Source organism: Aphelocoma coerulescens, chromosome 1 (genome assembly GCF_041296385.1).
Source record: "Aphelocoma coerulescens isolate FSJ_1873_10779 chromosome 1, UR_Acoe_1.0, whole genome shotgun sequence".
Taxonomy (NCBI): Eukaryota; Metazoa; Chordata; class Aves; order Passeriformes; family Corvidae; genus Aphelocoma; species Aphelocoma coerulescens.
Genome location: NC_091013.1, coordinates 23,829,563 through 23,851,331, shown reverse-complemented (window position 1 = coordinate 23,851,331; position 21,769 = coordinate 23,829,563). Strand labels below are relative to the sequence as shown.

Sequence of the window (21,769 nt, the reverse complement as noted above, 5' to 3'; positions counted from 1 at the left end):
AGGAACAATAATGATCTTTTATAATATACTGCTGTTCATACAGATAGGTGGCAGAGTACTTCATAGGCAAGCTTTGTTATTCACTAGCAGAAGAAGGAGTTTTGTGAAGTACATCTCTAGGAGTATAAAAACTGATCTTGACTAATGGGATTTTCTTTTTTATGCATACAGATTGTAAGGTTCTGTCTCTTCCCTGATTCCTCCATCATGCTGTCTCTACAGAAGTTGAGTCTTTTCAATCACCAGTACCCATCATTAGCTGGTCTTGCATGAAAGAAACATCACAAATCATAGGGAACTATTCACTTGTATAAAATTTTGATGCAGTTTTAGAAAAAGGGCAAAGAATAAGGAAAATCTGTTATCCTAATTCCTTTGTCTGTCCACAACTTCATTTATGATGTTTTTCCATTAGCGTTATGATATGTGATTTACCACAATAGGTCTTTTGATACTGAGCTGAAGTAGTGCTTCCAAGATGTCATCTGAATATGTTTTAGAAGAAACATATTTTCGGGCAGATGGAGTATTTGCCATTTCTACTTTGTAGAAAGTGCCTTGCTCAGATTTAGTTCTTTTACAAGCAATGCATTGACAAAAGATTTACATGGTCATTTACCTCCCATTGACAGCTAAGAGCTATTTTGTTAAAAATGTGCTGTGAATTTATCAAAGACCACTTGCATGTTAAAATTTATTAAGCATGACTTATTCAGCTTCACCAATTACATATCTCTTTGCTGTAAATATATCAGATTAGTGTGAAAAGACACAGTCCAGTGACTTATTTGTAATTGTTTAATCTTCCCATATTAAAAAATAACAATATGAACAACTAGAACACTGTGACAATTTTAAAACCTGAAATTTCAGTGTAGCAGTTACCAATAGTAACCAGTTATCAGGTATCTGGAAATGTAGAGCATGCAAACATTTCCAGAGAAAGCAAGCTGGCTGCAATAAAACCAAAACAAAATCAGCAACAGGATGTGAAAACTTTCATTGGATGGAAGATACTGGCATTGGAAACACACTTTTAAATATGTCAAAACATCTTCCTAATAGCACACACCAGTTTATGTTTTCAAAGACTTCTTTTTCTTTATGACAACAGTGACATGAAGTAATAAAAAATATGAAATATGTGGGAAAAGAAACAAATAAATATTTTGTTCTAGAATTATTTTCCACCTGAAACTATATTCAACACTTGTAACTTTGTCCCTGGAAGCTGCTTTGAGTGTTATGGTTTAAGATAGTGTTGTACACATAGAAAAAGTTTAAATGTGTACATTTTAGGCCACAAACTATCACAGCCAGATGTCACAGGAAATCTGCAGCTGGAAAGAAGGTGAATCCCTAAGGAAAGGGGTTAAAATGTTGAGTTATTCAAGTAGGACATGCACTGTGACAGGACTGACATTGACCCTGTGTTGATACAAGAGTATCGTTAAGCTTGATCTATACCCAGCTTAAGCCTAGAAAAGACCCTAAAGTTTCCAGCTGTGAACTGAGCCAGAAGAAGCACAGGAGGATGTACTGAAAGGTCATTTAAAGATCATGCCTGTTATCATGATGTGCTGCAACAGAAAGAAATGAGCAAACAACACCCTGAATTGCAGGACAGTGTCAGGTAGCTGTCAGCTCTTCTTCTGTGAATAGGACCATTTTTTTTCTATAGATTCATATGTCTGGATAAGTCTAAGCTGACAGCAGAAGAGAGGATGATGCTTTAAAGAGATGTATTTCTAGCTCCTGTGCAAGTAGAATTACAGTTTTTTGGACAATAAATTATGGGAGATGAAATTATAATTTGCTCATTACTCACAAAAGGTTGTATGTATATCTCCTACCTAACTATACATACAAAAATTGCAGACATTGGCTCTTGTTCTCATGTCACTTCTTGCTCTCTCTGAGTGGGTAAGGGGGTAAATATCTATTCTCTATGCAGTTTGGGCAAAGCTGTGCAGAAATTGCAACGCCTGCAGCTGGGGCTCATCTGTTAGTGCCCCTCAGCTAAAGTGGTGGTGAGAGCTTGTCTTTGTTCTGTTCCATTGCAGCAGAAAACAAGCTCATTTAAACCACAGGTGGCTGAAAGAAAAAAAAAAAATTGCCTATAGCCCAAAAGGTAGTGGAAGAAAAGTACTAGCAGTGGTTTTGGAGGCAAGGTTGTGGCACATACCCACATATGACTGAATTTTCCATGTTTTCTTTGGCACTGGAAAAAAGGAGTGCTTCATTTCTGACTACACCTTACTTTGGCCACATCAGTGGGGAGTGCAGTGGACCCTATATGGCAAAATATGCTTAGATCTTTGTGGTTGAATCACAGGATCTGCAATAAACAGAAGAAACAATAAGAACAAATAACATAGACAAACATAAACATTTCTAAACAAAAGCCCAGTCTCCTTTGATTGAGCTAATTTACTTTGACAATTTAAATCTCAGTGGATCTGAGCCAGTTCATGCCAGCAGGTAATTTGTCCCAGGAGAAATGAGGTGCCAAGTTAAGATGTGACAGAGATTATGCTGCTTTCATAGCCTTAGGCTTTTAAATGTTTTTATTATAGAATCTTAGAATCACAGAATATGCTGAGTTGCAAGGGACCCATCAAGAACATTGAGTCCAACTCCTGGCCCTGCACAGGACACTCTGAGAATCACACCATGTGCCTGAGACCATGGTCCAAATGGTTTTTTGAAGTCACACAAGCTTGGTGCTGTGACTACTATTTGCTAATTTTTCCTAATAGCAGTAGAGAAAATTCTACTACTCATTTATTTTCTCACTATGGACTTCAATTATACAACCAAAATTTTCTGTCATACTATGGGTACTTTCTGCAACTATTTTTGGCATTTCTGGATTTTCCCCAAAACATACTATTTTGTTTTCAAATGCAAGTGTTTTTGAAAGAAACAGAACAGAATTCTTTAAGGGTGTAATTTTGTCACATTTAGGTTTTTTCCATCTTAAACAAATATTAGAAAGTACGTATAGGAAAATTACATCTATGGTTACCAACATATGGAAGCTTAGAGCTCTGGAAAGATTACAGACTGTTAGAGAAATAAAAAAAACCCCAGATTTATAAAGTGCAGATTTGTAGAGGCAACAAAGAGCACAAAAGTGCATAACAGCCATTTTGACTTGATATTAAAATCCTGTATGTGGTTGCTATTTATGAAAAAATCTACTGAGCCAATAAAAGCAACTGTATGTCAATGACATAGGTAAATTGCCAGAGAAATTCGGGGCTCATCAGAAAAATTTGTGCTACAAAATATTTTATGAGAAATGTGAAGCCTATCCTGTTGATGGTTCTTTTCATAGTGCAGAAAAGTAGTACTAAATAAAAGTGGACTTCAGGAGAGATCTTTTTGACATTGTAATGTAACAGTGGAGTGAAAAATCTGACTTTGAAAATCTTTTAAAGGCTCCACCTTCCAAAAATCCCTGTAGGTAATAAAGCATTTAAGTTTTTATTCTCCTTTATCCTAAAGGAACAAGCTGTAAAAATGTATACTACTTCATTACGTACTTCAGAAGGCTAAGAAAGTAAATTTCTTCACTTACTGGCATCCATCAGTTGGAAAGAAGGAGACCATCAAAATTATTGCTTGCCAGAAGAGTTATTCCCACTCCTTTCTGTACTCAATATACCTTTTCAATAATTTGCAGGCCTTTCTCTTCTTAAAACTAAAACATGACAAACATTGTTCTAGATGAAACTGATAGAAAGGGCTCTGCTGCTTTCATTGTCCATCTCTTTGTGCAATTAGTTAAAAAAAATAATGCACTGTTTTTCAGTAGTCCATCCTGGAAGTCACTTTTATTTTTCCTGGCTTTACCTTTCCCTAAATTTCTTCCTCCCACTGAGAATAGATATGTATTTTGGATTACAGCCTTCTTCTCATCCCAGAATTACATCTTTACAGATTGTATCCCATGTAATTATCTTCTGCCTGTGTTTCTGCTCTGTTTGTACACCTGTGTATTGTTCCTCTGCATATGCCAGTTAAGGTAAATCGCTATCATCTGCATGCTGATTTCTTCCTTTTGGGAATCATAAATGAAGGAGATAAACAGGAGCAGATGTATCATCATTAGACACTTCTCTGTTTCAGTGTGCTGCTGTTAATCATTGGTCAATGTTTATAATCATTTAGCCAGATTTCAAAATGATTATTGTGTTTGCAGCCAAGCCAATTCAAACTGAATGGGTATTTCTAGTAGGTTTGCATGAGAAGAAGTGTTATGTAATGCAAGTCTCTGGAAGGTCTATAAGCAACAATTCAAGAACCCTTTTGTTCTTCAGGTGGTCTTTGGACAAAAGAAAATCTAAGTATTGTGCTTATCAACTTTATCAAATTTTCATCAAGAAACATTCATTTATCAAGAAACATTTTGGAGGGTCATTTCTGTTTTTCACAGTTTTTCAAGAGAATTAAAATGACACAAGTATGGAGATCAGAAGAATAAAGAAAAGGATTCTAGATGAATGGCCATTTTTAAATATACAGCTTTGAGATAGTCTGTTCATTACTAAAAATAAGCAAAAAATTCCAACTGTTGATACTGGTCACAAGTAAACAGAAAAAATTACATGATAATCTGTGGCAACTGGAAATGTGCCAAAGCACAGTGGCTGAGTGGTGCTGCTGAGCTGCTTACTTTTCTCTGGATGAAAGTGTGAGGAAAAGAAATATTTTCTGTAATTGGAAGTGAGAGAAGCTAAGCAGTTGGGTCCTTTGAATGATAGGGAGGGAAAAAAAGAGACAAAATAGAGAAGAAATGAGGCTACCAGCTGGGTGTGGTTTTTGGGGTTGAATCAGAAAACTGTTAGATGTCTATTTCTTCTAGGAAGGGAAATAGAAGAAAATATATCTCTCCTTTCACCAGATGGAAGAGAGAATGAAGAATTACTCAGGAAATGAGAAGCTGAAAATTTCTGGGTAGTCTAGGATGCAGAAGAGAAAAACAGAAAAATATCTTTTCAGAAAGGATTACAACAAAGTCATAGAGGAGGATTCCCCCAAGTATCATAGGTCAGTGTTTTTCCACTACTTTTCTCACTATACTGCTTGTCTAAGTCCATGTCTATCAATTAGTTTAATTTAATTAATTCTTAAAATCTGATTAGGCAATTGTCAGGTACAGTTCAGCTGAGATATATAGCTTATATATATATATTTGGTAGAATATACTAATTACAAATAAAAAGAAGACTTAGTATGGAGAGACTTTTAATATATTGACTTTAAAGAAACAGTTTAAATTGTCATATTGTGATTTTCCAAGTGTAAAAATAAAGGTCTTCATTCATCCCAGTGTGTATACATGGAATAAAAGAAGTTTCATTAAAACGGCTTGACCTAGGACATTAATCCTCATAATTTCAACATTATAGACCACATAGAAAACAGAAAAAAAAATAGCAGGAAACATTTATAAAGCTTCATTAACGAACTGAGACTCATTGTGTTCCCCAGACAGTGATCTGATAGTGAAAAGACTTCTGTGGGATTTGAAAACAAAATGAAAACTGGCAAGGACACCAATCTGAATAACTTTTAGGCAACTTACCTCTTCTGGTAGGCTCATAAAAGTTAGAGCACAAGGAGAAACTTGCTATTTGTGGTAAACAAAAGAGAGATGGCAAACCTGATGCTGTAGGATTGACTTCCCTGTTCAGAGTCTTCACCTCATGTTAGGATGACTTCAAGCACAAGCTGTATTACTCCAGCTGCTGCATTTTACTCCATCCGCTCCTGCTGGTTAACAAAAGTTCTATAGAAGTTTATTTAAATGTAGAGTTTGAAGTTACACTGTAGATTGATATGCTAAACAGAAGCAGTTAGAGAACCAATTTTATCTGGCAATTTTTCTGCCAACACCCTTGTAGTTTGAACATTTGGGAAAAGTTTTTGCTCTTTGATGAAAGGAAAATGATGCATTTGTTTTGGGATGACAGCTCAAGGCTCAGTTATTACATATAAATCTCATCTCAGCAATATTTTGGCTTCTGATATTTTAAGCAAAATTGTCTTGGCTTGAAGTGAATGTTGACCTTATGAGGGATCAAGTCAGCCTTCCTGTTGTTACTTGCAATGAGCACATATTTTCTCTGTCTCTTCATACTCAGGATTTCTCTGACTACCACTGTAATGAGAGGGGGCTGTTGTGGGTCAGAAGTGTGATTCTAAGCCTACAAAAGTAAAATTTACATGGAGACCCTTGACCATGTTATTAATTTTTCTTTCTGTGTCTAGGAAAGAAAAATCTTACGGGAATTGGTTATTAGAAAAGTGATAAACTTGTTGGCAGTATTCAAACTACATAGTTTCATTGGTTAGTGAGAGTTATAGATGCTTACAGTTATAATTTACTTCTGCTTACTATGTCAATTAAGAGAAGTTATGGTGAAATGAGAGATGGGAAAAGGTGTATAGGAGCAGTCTGACCTCTAATGCAAGGGAGAGATGGCGGGAAGGCTGCAGCCCTGGTGGAAATTCCTCATTGCAAAATGTTGTAACACACCACGGTACATGTAAAACTACTGGGGCTAAAGTGAATCATAACTTTCTAAACCTGAATGTTCCAGAGAGCAGTGCTAACAGTATGGTGTGTGCCAATAACAAGGGTTTGGAAAAAAACCCTTCATTTCTTCTTCAGGGGGGTAGAATATTTTCCACAGTCTCCTAGATGGCCCTAGTTTAGCTTAGAAGTGTGGTCAAAAGAAGTAGCATCTTTCAGTTCTAATAAAAAGCAGCTGGTTTTTTTCTGCCATTAAGTAGTGATACTAACTTGTAAACATCCACTTGCAGAGACTGCAGAATATAGACTAGTAGACAGAATTTGGACTTCTGATTAATGAGACATATTCTTTGTATCTTTGTGATGGCCATAATTATACTTTGCAGAACACAGGCTACCTCCATTTTTCCTGGAGCCGAAATCCAAAACAGAAGCCTATTAAAGCATGCCACAGCTCCACGTAGTACAAAATTACCATTTCCTGTCCATGGAAACCAAGAAAGAGTACCTTGAATGGCTGAATACCAAACTTGTATGAAATTTTCCCTGGTTCTTAAATCTAAATGTCCCTATATGGAATTTATGGATGACTGAATTCAGCAGCACTATTCTCATTACAAGCATTTCTCACTAGAGAAGCTGTGAAAGAAATCCATATTCAAGACACAAAATGCCAGAAGTTTCCACAACACTGAGTTTTTCCCAGGGACTATGAACTGGCTCAGGTGCAATAATCCTCCTGAAATCCATAAATCCCAGGTCATTTGTTAAAGAATTGTGTCTCCTAGCCTTGCTAGAGAAAGGGAAAAAGCCCTGTGTGGTTAAAATACCGTGTGAGTGAAAGTACAGAAAACCAGATAGCACTTACTCCTAAAAAAGAAAATCAGTGAGTGATACAAAAGAATCTTTTAATTTTCTGTGGAATTACTTTTTGTGACATTTAAACAATTTTTGAAGCAAAATTTTTACTGAACATGTCAACTGATAACCAATGTAAAACCATTGCTTAAAACAAAGATTTGTTGGGAAACATTAGAAAAAGCAATAAAATATGATGTAAAAATTACTTGAAAAACACAGCATTTCAAAAGCACCCATTAATTAATCCCTGCAGCTTTCTGTGTTTGCTTTTAGAACCAGCAGTTTCCAGTAAGCAATCTATTTTGGGGGAGAGAAAGCCCTCTCACGAAGTTTGTGGGCGGAGGCAGCTGTTTGCCTCATTGTCACAACTCAGAAATGAAGTGTGTGATGGAGCCCTGCCATCTCTCTCAAGCTGCATGAATGAGCAAACACTAGCATGGCTTTGGCACCTGTACAAGATGTATCCCTTCTTGTTCTCGCTTTCAAAATACAGCCATCTGCAAAAATTCCGTTTCTGAGAGGTACAGGGAATTTAGTGAAAAGTACACCGAATCATGCCGTTAGAAGAGAGAATAAAGAACAAAACTGGACTACACGAAGAAAGTTGAAACATTTCCCAGCCACTCTCCCCCAGTTACCTCAGTGGGTAGAAGAAAGATATTTTTTTTTCTGTTTTTTTTGCTTGTTTGTTCGGGGTTTTTTCTATCTTTCTGTGGATGTTTGCCAGCATGCCATTTTTCTTTTGACATCTGCATCAGTCAAGTGTCTCTTTCCAGTCTCTTCAAGATTTAAAATGTCTTTTTATCCTCTGTGCTGAGTAACCCACTCAATTATGTAGCAAATCAGACTGGGTGGTTTGCTCTCTGTTATTAGTTCAGCTTTTGCATTTGTAACTCCCTTGAAGTTATTTACAGCAGGTGTTTTACCTTTGCCATTTTCCTTATTTTTTCTGCTTAGTTTCTTTAAAGGATTCTTTTCACTTCATCCTATCTCAAGAAGTCAATCATAATCAAACTACTGTGAACTGCAGTCTACTTCATCATGAAGTCTCTTTAAGAAGCACCCTTTTCTCCTGTTCTTCAGTCCCAAGTGGCTGTGTCATTGGAGGCCTCATAAGGGTGGTGTTACAGTGCTGGTCAGGCCTGCATCACATAACCAACATTACTCATGGTTAGCTCTTGTGCCTAACTTTTAATATGTGAAGCACTACAGAATTTGGTGTGAAAATTTCACAGGTAAACTATGCCTACACCACAGAGGTACTGAGCACATTATAAAAACAACCACACCATCATGAGTTTTCCACAGGAAAGTTTGTTTTACTTCAGTTTCTCCTGAGACCCATTTTCTTCTGCTTTTGCTGATACCTGTCACAAGACTGACTTCACTTTGCTTTTTTTTCTAACATACCTCCTGCTAAGCCTTCAGCTTTACTGGTTCTTAACTTTCCTGCTGACAGCCATCACTCCTGCTATTTTCAGGGTTATACTCATTACCTGCCTGTCAACATGTGAAAGTGCTTGAGTCTTAGCAAGTTATGAGGTTCTCCATCACATGTCAAGGAAGTTATGTTTACAGGAAAGTGTCAATGGAAGGAGTACTGAGCTAAAGACAGGGGGGTCTGTGAATGACTTAAGAACTGTTTTTCTAAAAAATATCTTTTTTCAACCACTTCTCCCCATGGGGAAAAAAGAAATCCACACTTTGCTGTTTGCTTTGCTTTACAAAGTAGAAGTACCGTGTATATATATATTTGGTATCTTGCAACACACAGTTCAGAATTTGTTCGAGGGTGGACAGGGACTGGCAAGGGATGGACTGAGACTCTTGCCTTGTACCACTAGCACTGACAAAGGGAAGAGTTCACATTACATTATGCAAATGCACTGCAAGTGTGTGCTTCTTGCTAGTCTGACACTCACTGGGAAAACAATCAGGGAAGCAAATGTAGATTGAAAAGAAGAAAGCATAGAGGTAATGCCAAATGAATAGGGAACAAACTAGGACAGTGTTGTGAATACAGATTATTTCACTGATACTTGTTGGATTTGCTCCCTCAATTTTTCTAAAGGCATTAAAAGAGTGCATTCAACATGTGTATCTCCGGACAATTGGTTCAGCAGGCTTAGATCTTCAGGGTTTTTTTTTCATGTGGAAACTGCAGTATCAGTTGTTGACAAATCTGTGCTGTTTCTTCTTCTTCTAAAAATTAAGAACAGTTGGACACTGATGTCAGCTCTTGTGCCTTCCTTTTGGCACGTGAAACACTACAAAATTTGGTGTGAAATTTTCACAGTTAAACTATGCTTATACCACAGTATGAGTTCAACTTCCAGCCGGGCCTTACGGTTTCAATTTGATTTCTCTTTGGTTGATCTTCTAGCAAACTTCACTGTTGTCTCAGTGAACCTGTATCTGCATCATTCACTGCCATTAATCCTAGGACTGCCTATACAGTGAATTTAAATTACTAACTCCTATGTGACTGTAGAAGCTATTTATTTTGACCTATATGTTGCATTACAGTTCATTTTAGCTCCTGTGTTACAAAGGCAATCCCTCAGGAAGAAGATTTGGGACTGGATGAGATGTGGAATTTAACCATGCATTTTAAAATGATGAGTTCTCGTTGTTGTCGGTGTGAAGGAAAAAATGATCCTTCGTCAACAATACTTGTGTATTTCTGAAAAGAAAAATTAGGGTTTTTATCTTTGGAGTGCCAAGTCAATCTGACATGAAGTCGAATAGTTGTCTTGGGTTAAGAAAATTTAAGAGGTGGAGGCTCTAAAATGAGTTACCTCCCCTTAGTTTCAACCAATCCCTTTCCACCAATAAAGAGAAAAGCAATATGAGCAGAAATAAGCGAAAAAATAACAGTTTACTAACAAGCAAAACAGCGACAAGAAATAACAGTGAATAATCACTAGATGCAAAATTGCTGAATGTCACCAGCTCCCTGAGAACAAAGAGAAACCCAGAATGGTGGGGTAACCTTTTCAATATGGTGGCTGCCATGGGCAACCTCCTGTAGGGGGATAATGGGGAGATGGCATCAGCATCCTTCCCTGTTCCCCGCTTCTCTCCCTGGCAGCAGCATTGAGAAAAGCAGCTGACGCACTCTGGCAGCAGCTGGAACTCAGTCAGGGGCTAGAACTTGTGGAGGGACTTTGCCTTCCTCATGGCAGGAGATGGCAAGGCAGGCAGGGCAAGGCACAGCAGCTGGGCTGGGGCAACTCGTGGCGTTCTCTCCTTGGCCAGGCACTGCTGGAGAGCAGGAGTGATTTGGTCTGCAGTGGGGCTGCTCTGATCCTTCCTGGCACTGTGCTGTGACTGTGGGCAATCACCCCCAGAATTTGACCCAAGGCAGTCCAAGACCACAGGGCTCATCTTCTCCAAAGCAGGAAAAAAAGGAGAAAGAGAGAGAGAACCCATAGGGAATTACCTGCACATGCTGTCTCAGCTCTATGGAAAAAAACCCCAAGAGATAAGCAAGGCAAGAGACACAAGAGCAAACTAAAGGCAAGAGAGAGACTCTGCCCACATCAGAGACCATGAGGCCAGAGCATGTTCTACTTCTGTGGGCCAGCTTTAAAACCCCCGGCAGCCCCCAGCCTGTTTCAGGATACACCTATGGGTCTTCAAGAGACAGTAACAATTTGAGCACAGACAGATATGGAATACAACAACACTTTGGGTTACCTATGACAATCCTACAGCATCCTGTGTATTAGGAAAGAACATAAATGTCTCACAGGAGAGAAGAATCGTGTATCTTTCTAGAGCTGCCTATAATTATATGATATATCATACATGTACCCAGACACACATGAGTACAAAAGCAAAGGAAAAAAGAATGCAGTTGTTCTGGTTAATGATTTAGGGGTCAAATCCAAACTAGATGGATAATTTTTTTGTGAATAATTTATATGTTCTTTTTAAAGATAGAGTGTTGAACTACTTCACAAAACAGTAGCTGCCTTGCAGTTTCTATTCAGTTGTAAATTTAAATGTAAAATGTAAATGTAAATGTAAAATGCTGTTGTTTCTCAGGTGTATGCACTATTTAATGCTATGGTCTTTCCGTGAATTAGATGTCACAGTTTGAAACACAGCTATTTCAGAATAATAAAATAAAAAACTAACAGAATCAAGACTTGGGGATTTCTAGATGTAGTGGTTTGGTCCAAAATACTCATTACTGTTTATCTTCTGTGAGATAAGAATTAGGAGAAATGCAAAGCAGGCACCAATCTTGAAAGAATATAAAGAAGTTTATTAACAGACCTAAAAGAAGAAAAAAAAATCATACCACGCCTTCAGAACTCTCCTCCTCCCCCCACCTTCCTCCCTTCTCCCACTGACAATGTAAAAAGACAACCCTTGAGATGTTCACTCTGTTTATCACTTCCATAATAACCTTGTTCAGTCCATTTAGGAAGAGGAGTCTCTCTTGACCATGCTATGGGCACATTATCACAACGAGACAGCCACCCACTTCCAAATAACTTTGTTCAGTCCATTTAGGAAGAGGAGTCTCTCTGCTCTCATGTGAGTCCCTTCCCCCGACTTGCAGCTTTCCCACAACTGCTTTTGAGGGTCCACTCTTGAAGTTTTTTGGGGTACAATTTCAAGGTTGAGCCATTCAGAAACAAAAGTTCTCTTCACCCATCTCTGGGAGCATTTCATCTCTAAGAACAGAGGCCCTTCTCTGGGAGAAGGGGTCCCTGGGAGCAAAGGGTCCTCTTCATCTTCATCTCTAGGACTACCTCTGGGAGCATCTCTAGGAATTGAGGTTTTCTCCTTTCCCATTTGGAGCAAAAGTCCTCATCATTTCCATCTCTCCCTGTTCAAACTTCTCATGAAATTACAGCTGCTTCAGCATCTGCCTATCTCAGCGCAGGTGCTTTTGCTAACAAGCATGAGTTGAACACTCCACCCCCCATATCTTCATGAAATTACAATGGGATACTCTGATATATCATAGCTTTACAACAGAATTTCAGCTTTAAGCATCTTCTCTTTCTCTTCCCTCAGGTTTTCAGCTCTTCACAGCACTAAAAAGGTTAATCTCACCCAGGCCTTGCAGGTGGAATGTTGCTTATCGCTGTTGCTCACATGACCTCTGCCGGACAGCAGGGCAGCTTCAGCTGAAATCTTGGCCTTGGCCGCACTGGAGAGGGGGGAAAGCCGAGCCACTCCGGCTGCCCACAGCCCTGCTGTGGGGGGGTTCCGTGGGTGGAACGGGGCCCATCGGCTCCAGGATGGCCGTGGCCCGGCCCGGCCTGGCCCGAGCAGGGCCTGGCCGGGCCCGCTGGCCCCCGCACGGGGCCCGCAGCCACCTGTGCCAGCACAGAAACGAGAGAGAGAGACTTTACCTCGGGGTTTCTATTCTTAAGTGTGGATCACAGAGGCGGTCACAGCTTTAAGTGGCTTAAAGAATTGTCCATATTCAAACTGGCCAGCTGATAGGTTCTGTCAGGTCACAGAGGAGCTGTAAGCACCCCTTAGCAAGGACATCACTTCTGGGACTATGCTTGCTAACCCATGACACTAGATTATGTTTTGGGCACATTTTGCTTTGTAGTTATTTTTATTTAATGGTTATTTTCATCTGGTTTAAACTGTAACCTTTGACCAGTCTCAAATATTTGATAGGAGAAAACAAGCTAGCAAAGAAAAATAATCCCCAAAACTATTTTAAGAAGAGCATTGTCAAATTGAAAGAAAAAATTCTTCATGGTGCTTGTAAGAATTAATCTGATGTTTAAGTTACCAATATTGCTCAAAAGCAGAGAAGGAAATGATGTAAAAATGTCCATAACATTACAGAGATATATGTTTTTCTTAGAGGAAGACCATGAGGAACATTAAAACTGATTAATATGTCTTTATTAGGACATTGCTTAGGTCCAAGGTGGGGTCTCAGGCACAAGGGTGAGAGTGGCCACACCATATATCAATACCTGTTATCAATCACTTCTGTATAGCCTTGGACAACTGGGACTCTGCTGAACAGTGATAAGGGACCTGTAAGCAAAGGCACCATTCCTGCTGTGCTGTCTCAATGCACCTGCAGGCTTCAAACCTGCAATGCAACTTTTACACCTGCACTACCCGGCTAGCTGGTAACACAAATCCCAAATTCGAGCACTATTTGACTGGCTTCAGTTTAAAGCTATTGAATGTATTGTCTTTCTCAAGAAATCTGGATGTCTCCACAGGATCAATATTTTTCATATGCAGACATTAAAGTGGACTCCAAAATGTCTCTTTTTCTGGTTTTAACATTTAAACTGCAGTTAAAACTGCATTCCTAATAAGCTTTTAATGGGGTGAATTTGTTTTTTTCTGTTATATCACTAGTGTGTAAGTATGACACTTGCATTTATTAGCTGAGCATACTGAGTTTAGAAAATGTGCCCAATATTTGCCAGATTAAGCCTAGTAACCATGAAAAAGTTAATTCTGAGCTGGTTCTGAGTCAAAAATATATGTTTTAAAAATTATTTACAGAGAAATTGGCAATTCCTTTCATGAAAAATAATGGGACCTTTTGAGAAAAAGATTAACGAATAGTTGGAGTCTTATCTCTTAACATTTATCCTCTAACAAGCGTATCAGAATAGGTTACTTTCCTTCCAAATCCTTGCCTAAATCTTTCTGCAAATGGGTTAGAGCAACAGCTCAAATTTCTTCTCTTAGTATTATATTTTCTTTATTAAATATTTCCAGTTTCAAAAATTTTGCCTAATTTTCTTTGATGAAGGCAGTTTATATAATGTATGTGTGTTGCCTTCCTTCTCTAAGACAGATTTAAATAACCTTGTTAAAATTCTGGGTTTGAAACCCATCAACAATTTCTCATTTTTAGGAGATAGTCTCTTAATCATTTTCCTTTGTTTTTTAAAGAAAACTGACCTAATTTTTTAAATCATTTGGGGGAAAAAAAAAAGCTAAAATTCTTCATTCCTTTTCTCCTGTTTAATGTTATCTGTTTCAGTTTTCTTTTTGGCTCCATGCTTTATCCCTGTCATTTTACAGGGAAAGTAAAAACTGTAGAAACTTTGATTAAAATAAACTGGGGGAATTTCTCTTTTCCCTAGACCTTTTCTGTGGAATTTATAGTAGGGAAGAATGATCCAGTCTTTTCACCAGCTGCCTTTGTTGGGTGTGGGGAAGGGAAGGTCACATCTGGAGGAGCACAGTAATTTTAAATCTCTAAAGCTCAAACACCATGGAAAGATTTTCACTCTATGAGGTTAAATATGCTTAAAGGGCAAAAATCTCAGCTGCTGGCAGAAATCCCTGCTCTGCAGAGATGTGTGGTGAAACAACTATTATCTGCTTTCTATGCATCCAACTGCTCACATTTTCTGCATGTGGCTCATAATCATTTTATCATGAGTTTCTTGAGTGATAGGTCAAGAAAGGCTGACCAGGTTCTGATTTTTGGCTTTGGGGCTATTCCAATAGCTTTCATCTTGCAGTTCTTTTTTTGAAACTAATTTGCCAGTAGCTTTCACAAAGATGTATCACTGGCATTTTTCTTGGCTGTACTGAGATAATATCAAAATGCAAAACAATAAGCCTGGGTTTTATGCTGTCTAGATACATTATGTTTATAATTATTATGACTTATTCATGGTCAATTAGAATTTTAATATGAACACATAGCATCTCCCCAGATTGGATTTGAAATAGAATGCCAAGTACTGGTCTAGACTTAGAATTTTACTGGCTCACTTCAAGTCTGTTAGTTAAGTGATATATTTTGCTGATGGAGCTATGCTGGAAGGAGGCCTAGGAGTTCTACTAGGAAAAGGTCCTTTTGCCAGTATAGCTTTTTATCCTTTTTTTAAAGCAAAAGCAAAACCTAAGGCAAAAAAAAAAAAAAAAAAAAAAAAAAAAAAAAGAAAAAGAAAAAATCCTTTTCTTACATTTTATTTTTAGGTTTTGGCTCCTGTATCTAAACTAATAGGGCTTGTGTCCACTCCCTGGGGCATCACAGTCCTGTGTGCTGGTGGAGGCAGACAGTAGACTTGTCTGTAATCTTGTCTGACCTTATTCCTAAAAATTACAGCATGCGTTGTCACACCTGTTTTAAAAGCCATCTGGGGATGACTCTCCAATAACCTGGTAATTGTATATGGAATGGTTTTACTACAAGGAAAAAGAAGTTTACAATTTTCATCCAAGCCCACAAGAAGTGTCTTACTTAGTTGCAGCTGAGTAGACTGTCCCTTGCTTTTTGCTAAGATGTTACACGTCCCAGCAATTCAGTCTCACTAAACCTCACCTCTATTTTGCTGCTAAGCCCTTTCAACCCCTCCCACCCACTCATTTCAATTTTAATTTGATGCAATTAGAGCTGATTTTACCATTGCTTTAAAGTGCCTAGACAATCCCATGCTCATATAAACGCTCCAACACTTCACACCACTGCCTGTATTGTCTTACCTTTGTTCAAGTTTTGGCAAACAAATGCTACCCCAGAGCTTTGCTGGGTCAGATTGCATCATTTTGTCTGGTTAGGGCCTAAGCCAAGCAATCTGTACCCATGACAGCAGCTGTTATCCTGCTCGGGTCAAGTAAGGTATGATTTCCTATTTTCCTTAAGCTAAAAAATGTGTATTGAATCAAGACTGGTGAGACAGGTGAGCGCAGGGGTCTGCACAAGGGTCTGTAGACACCTAGAGCTGTAATCTTAGATCAGTATTGGCTTAATTGTGTGATAAAGACCATACACTTTATTACTTTTTGCATGCATCAGACTAGCATTTTATGCATAAGGTACCTAATAAATAAGTGCTCCTTTAAAAAGATAAATTGGTATTTCCTATTTTAATTCAATTTCAATTTTGAACGGAATTCATCCCTTATTTCTTATTCTTGTCAATGTTTGTTTTCTTTGCGGGGAGGGAAGGGGAGATTTAGATAGTTGAATGTAGTGATGCCATTTCTGAAAATAAGGATAGATGACTTTGCTTTCTGAAAGATTGCCAACAATAACTAGATCAGAGACAGTTCACCCTCTTCTTGAAAGTGATTTATGAGACAGTATTTAATGAGGTCAGATGGCCCTGAAGAAGAGCAAACCCACAGTGAAGCAAAATAAGCAGAAGCAATTGGGAAATCTTAGGAAATAGTTTAAGATAGAGAAACTAAAAGCCATGGTGAAAGAAAGGAGCCTTCAGAATAATATTATTGACTAATTCAGCTCTATAATTTCAGTTTCATTTGCCCAGTATCAAATGGGTACCAAATACTGTGTACCAAAAATGCTGTACCATTACCATTTACATACCAGTTACTGCACTTGTAACTGTACTAGCATAGCTTTCCCGTATTTGAGCCCCAAACAGTACATAAATTTGTTGCACTATTTATGATTGTAGTAAAAAAAAAATCTATTATTTCTATGTTATAAAAATAGATATCTTATTTCTGTTTTGATTTCATATATCTAATTTCCAAGGTTAGTTGGAAAGTTTTAGTTTCCCCAGTTTGTATTTGGAATTTTCATGATGAAATAATGATTTTTGTTCTCCTTTAAATAATTGTTTGCTACTTCGAATATTACAAAAAAAGTAAAATCATACAAGACAAAGGCCAAGATTATAATTTTCCTTCAAATATTTCTAAAATGGAAAGCTTACTCTTCAATCCACCTTTGAACTGGTACTTATCTTTGAAGACTCTCTCTCAAGCATCTACCACATTAAAAAATGGATACCCTCCACAAATACATCAATAATGAAAAAAAAAGTATTGCTCTATTATGTCATCTGTAAGTTCTGAGTCAGCTCAAATTACATTCTACCAGTTCGTAAAGGGAGCAAATGTGTAGACCCCTTTTTGCCAGTTGCCACTGACTCAGCTGCTAGATTTCAGAAGCACAAAGCTGACTTGAAGTGAGATTTAGGTATAAAAATGCTTTCTAAAGCTATTTTGAGAGAAAAAATTCTTTTTTAGAGAAGCCAAGTCTTCACTTCTTTTTTTGTCAGATTAATTTTTTTCCTTTCTTTCATGGTATGCTTTAGTGGATCTAATTGTTTCTACTTTTACAGTATGGACTAATGAAGAAAAATAACCAACCTTCCCCAAGAAACACCAAGTCCTTTCCTAATTTTCAATATATTTTATTATGAAAACTTCCCAAGTCTATAACTGTCTCCTTCCTTTCATTAGCATTTTTCAAGACACTGAGGAGTTTCAAAGTTGCCATCCTGACTGTATTTACAATTTGACTCATATTCTTCTGTCTTGTTTCTTCTTACTTGACTACCTGTTGAAATTTTTGTCTTCCTAGTGATTATAGGATTTGATTTTTTTACAACTTAGAGTTCACTGCTAATTTACACAGACACCATTTTCTAGGGAGATCTTCTTTGAAACTCATATATATATATATTTTTTTTTTTAATAAGGTTTACTAAATCAAAGCAAAGACAATTCTGATGTAAATTGTCTGGGACCACATGTAGTTTTTTGGTAATTTGTTTTGTATTCATACCATGGACATGTATCAGCTTTAGTCCCACTGGTGTCCTACAGATCAGACCACTGGGATAATCATTCCAGTTTGTTCCCAACATCTGCTAGCAGCAGAGGCAGATAGATACCATATTAAAGGGATATCTGTGCTGCTCAGCAAAATAGTGTATAGCTGTAATGGAACTTACTCCTTGATCAGAGGCCATATGGCCGTGTCATCCTGGCAGCCTGCCTGACTTACAGAGTTGTGCTGGGAGGCAGAGACCACAGATGACACAGGCAGAAGTTGGTGCAGTCCCAGCCTCTGAGATGTGGAGGGGGAAGGCTGCACTGCATCATGATAACCTGTCCCATAGAAAAGAGCAGAAAAAGGGGTGTGTACCTGATTTGTAGTGGCAGAAATGCAGTGATGAGTTGAGACAGTTTTATTCTTCATAGGATTTGCAGAGGAAGATGCATGGACTGACTCCACAGCCTATGTATAGCAAAGTCAGTCGTGAGAGCCCTAGACTCTGACAGTGATCGGGAATTTGGGCTGCTGCTGTGGCTGGTGAGTAGATGTTTGGCTGTCCTGTCTCAGCATATGGTGCACCACACTGCTGATGAAAGGGCTGAAAGGCTTTTAGGGTCCTCAACCTGCATGGCCTGGTCATGAGACTAAAGGTACCTCATTATTAGTGTGTCCACTGTGTAGATCTGCCATCAGTATGCTCTTAGTCTTCTTGCAAACCACCATCATTTTCTCCTTCCCACCCCAGCAAAGCTTTTATAAACAGTGAATGAACACCAATATAATATCAGAGGGAAAACTATAGAGCCTATTAAGAGAAATGGGGAAATACATCACTGAGAGTTCTAACCCTGAAAACACAGTTGCCCCCTTCTCTAATGCTGACTGCAGCAACACTGCTAAGGCTCAAAATGGTCTTGATAAGAAACACACCGTGAATTTTGTTTGCACACATCAGTTGCCCTATATTGGGGTTATTCTCTGACCGCAGTGGTAGTGTGGTGTCCCACCACAATATTGTGGGTGTCAGATGAGCATTGTCACCTTAGTGAGGTCCTGCAAATCAGGACACCAAAGTAATTGCCCAGAATTACTAACTACAGCTGGACAGAAGATGCATATATAATGATACTTTGAATTTTTACAGCATTTTTTTCTTTCTGCCTTCAGTTAATATAGTTAATATATTCTAATCCTCTTATTGACCCATGTTTTTCTCATGCTGTTGATATTTCTCTTCTCTTAATTGTTAGTGTTGTCTTTGCAATGCTGAATTACCTTGGCTCATAGACCTTTAGTCTCCAATATACCAGTTTCCTAGGACTTGTTTTTTCTTTTTTATATAAGGTTTGGTAAAGTCTGTCTGAGGCTAATTAAATTTTTCAAAGGCTAGCATATTAAATCAAATGCTACTGATGTCATTATTCTTGATATTTATACATAAATCACTTCTAAGTATTTCATATGTTTATGGACAATACTGAGATAATTTTTACTCTAGGAGATGATCCTTCCATTTGTCAGTAAGTAGATGAAACAATTTCAGATGGAAATTAATTTTAGCTGTGGTGATTATGGATTTATGTCTGTATTGACTATCTGATAAAACACATGAAAAGAGAATTTTTCTCATGGAAAAAAGAAATTTCTTTCAGAATTTGCTTCTAAAGACTCTTCTCAGTACATAGACTGGCAAGTGGTGGGTCAATACATCTGCATAGTAGAAATCAACCTGAAAAAGGTAAAACAAGTGCCAATGACCCAAGATTTGCCTAAGGGCTAGAGTTTAAACATACCATTTTTTTAGTTGACACAATGCCACACAGAACATTGTGGTTGTTTGGAATAGCTTGCTTCCTTTTTACTGTGCTCACCTCCATGTTGCATCACACATGAAGCAGTTGAAAATGTTTTCTATATCCTTTAAAATGTTATTCAAGAGAGAATTACAGCATTATGGGATGCACATTCTGTAAAAGCCACAGTAGTTAGTCAACACCAGAGGATGTGCTGACCAGTCTGGCCCTGCCCAATCACAACTTCTACATACTGCAGAAGGGAATAAAGTTCCTGTGGTGCACATTAAAAATATGGTGGGGAAAACAGTCTGGGTTATTCCTGTCTCAGGCAAAGGCAAACTGATTAGAGAGATTGCTTTTGCTCAAGAGCCTGGGTGCACTTGGTGGATAATGTGAGAGGATTGGGAAGTCAAGCTTATGCATCAAAGGGATTTGATCTTGGATGAAAATAGCCAATTAATTAAATCAAGTGAACTCAATGGACCTTTTTGGGAATGGCACAAAGACTAAGGGAATCATATCTGTGCATATATATATATATATAAAGACAAGAAAGGAGATGAGTTTAACTGGGATATATTGGAACATATAGGACCTATACATGAATGGTACTCACCAACTGAGGTTAAGCCATGACACATGATGTGGTTTGGTCTTTCTTTTTTGTTCTTTTCTTTTGCAGTGCACATTCAATAAACAGAGAAAGAATTGGCTCTCCAGCCCATATTTCTTTTAGGCAAATCCCAACAGACAAAAGGAGAAATCAACAGGAAATCAGGCCTCATTAAATCTGCTCTTCATGGAATTGATGGGTTTTTAATCACATTTGTTTGGGGAGAAGAAATGGAAATAATAGGAGGAGGTCCTCAACCTTCATCTATTTCCAAGAAAACCATATTGAGACAGAACCATAGTATTGAAGTTTTGGGTTGCATTGTAAGTATTTCAGGGAGTTCTGACTATGTGAAAACAGGATGTTATGAACTTTCCTGATTTGAATACTTCACTGGAACATCTATAATAGTAATAAGCATAATAATTCTGTTTAGCTTAAAAACTTTGAAGCTGAGTAAACCGCTGAATGTTCATTGTGAAATGCACAGCTGATTATATTTAAAAAATATTGTAACATGATAGGTAAAATTATATGAAATAGGACTGAAATTATTATCAAGGCATTTTACTACAGTTAAATAACATGAAAAATGAATAGCATTTTACTACAGAGAAGGTTCTTCTAGAGCTGGTCTCTAGAGAATAATCACATCAGGATAGAAATTACATTCAAGAAGAAAAACAAAACACGTGCATGTGTGAGGCTCTGTAGGTGTGTGTGTGAGATTAAGAATGGAAGTTAGCATATTGAGAATTTCTTCCCACTATTTTACATCAATGTTAGAAGTATATTTCTTGCCTGTAATGCAGGAATTATGGGATTAACTCACTGCTTTTCTGCTCCTACATTCCCAAAGAAAAATGCAACAGGTTTGGGGTTTTTTGTTGGTTTGTTTCAGGGGTTTTTAATAATAAAAGGAATATGGGATTTAATCTGAATATTAAATTAACAAAACTCCCAATAAGAAATTGAAACTAATTACTAGAAAAGAGCTGAAATATGAAAATATTAACTACTCTGAACCAGCTGAGATGAAACTGAGAAAATTTCATGATTTATTATCTCTGTAAAATACATAAGTAGGCCTTAAGAATGTGGGCATGGATGTAGTGTTTTTGAAAGCACAAACAGTTATTAGTACTGGCTTAAGCCCAGAAAAATGCAACTTCACACTGTGCAAAAAACTTCACACAGGTGTGCGTATATTTTGGTCCATACCACCTCAGCAAGCATCTCTTTCTCATAAGCCCAAACTGCCAATCAAGCCCAGGTGGAGGTTCACTGAATTCTGGTCAAAATAACCACATACATTTTCAGTTGTGATCCAAGCAAAGATCTGGTGAACAGAAACTTTTCAGCACTGCTTTAACCAACAATAGATCACAAGAAAGACCTTGAGGTTATATGAGAGGAACCATTCAACATTAATTTTCTAGAAGTACAAT

The 21,769-nt window shown here is 37.8% G+C and overlaps 1 long non-coding RNA gene across 1 annotated transcript; it reads left to right on the top strand.

The window, feature by feature from the left end:
• The first annotated feature begins 15,820 nt into the window (after nucleotides 1–15,820).
• On the top strand, nucleotides 15,821–21,292 carry LOC138118090 (uncharacterized). The gene is made up of 3 exons (XR_011154995.1): nucleotides 15,821–15,998; nucleotides 18,338–18,449; nucleotides 20,391–21,292. It is a non-coding gene; the product is annotated as an uncharacterized lncRNA (long non-coding RNA).
• The last annotated feature ends 477 nt before the right edge of the window (nucleotides 21,293–21,769 follow it).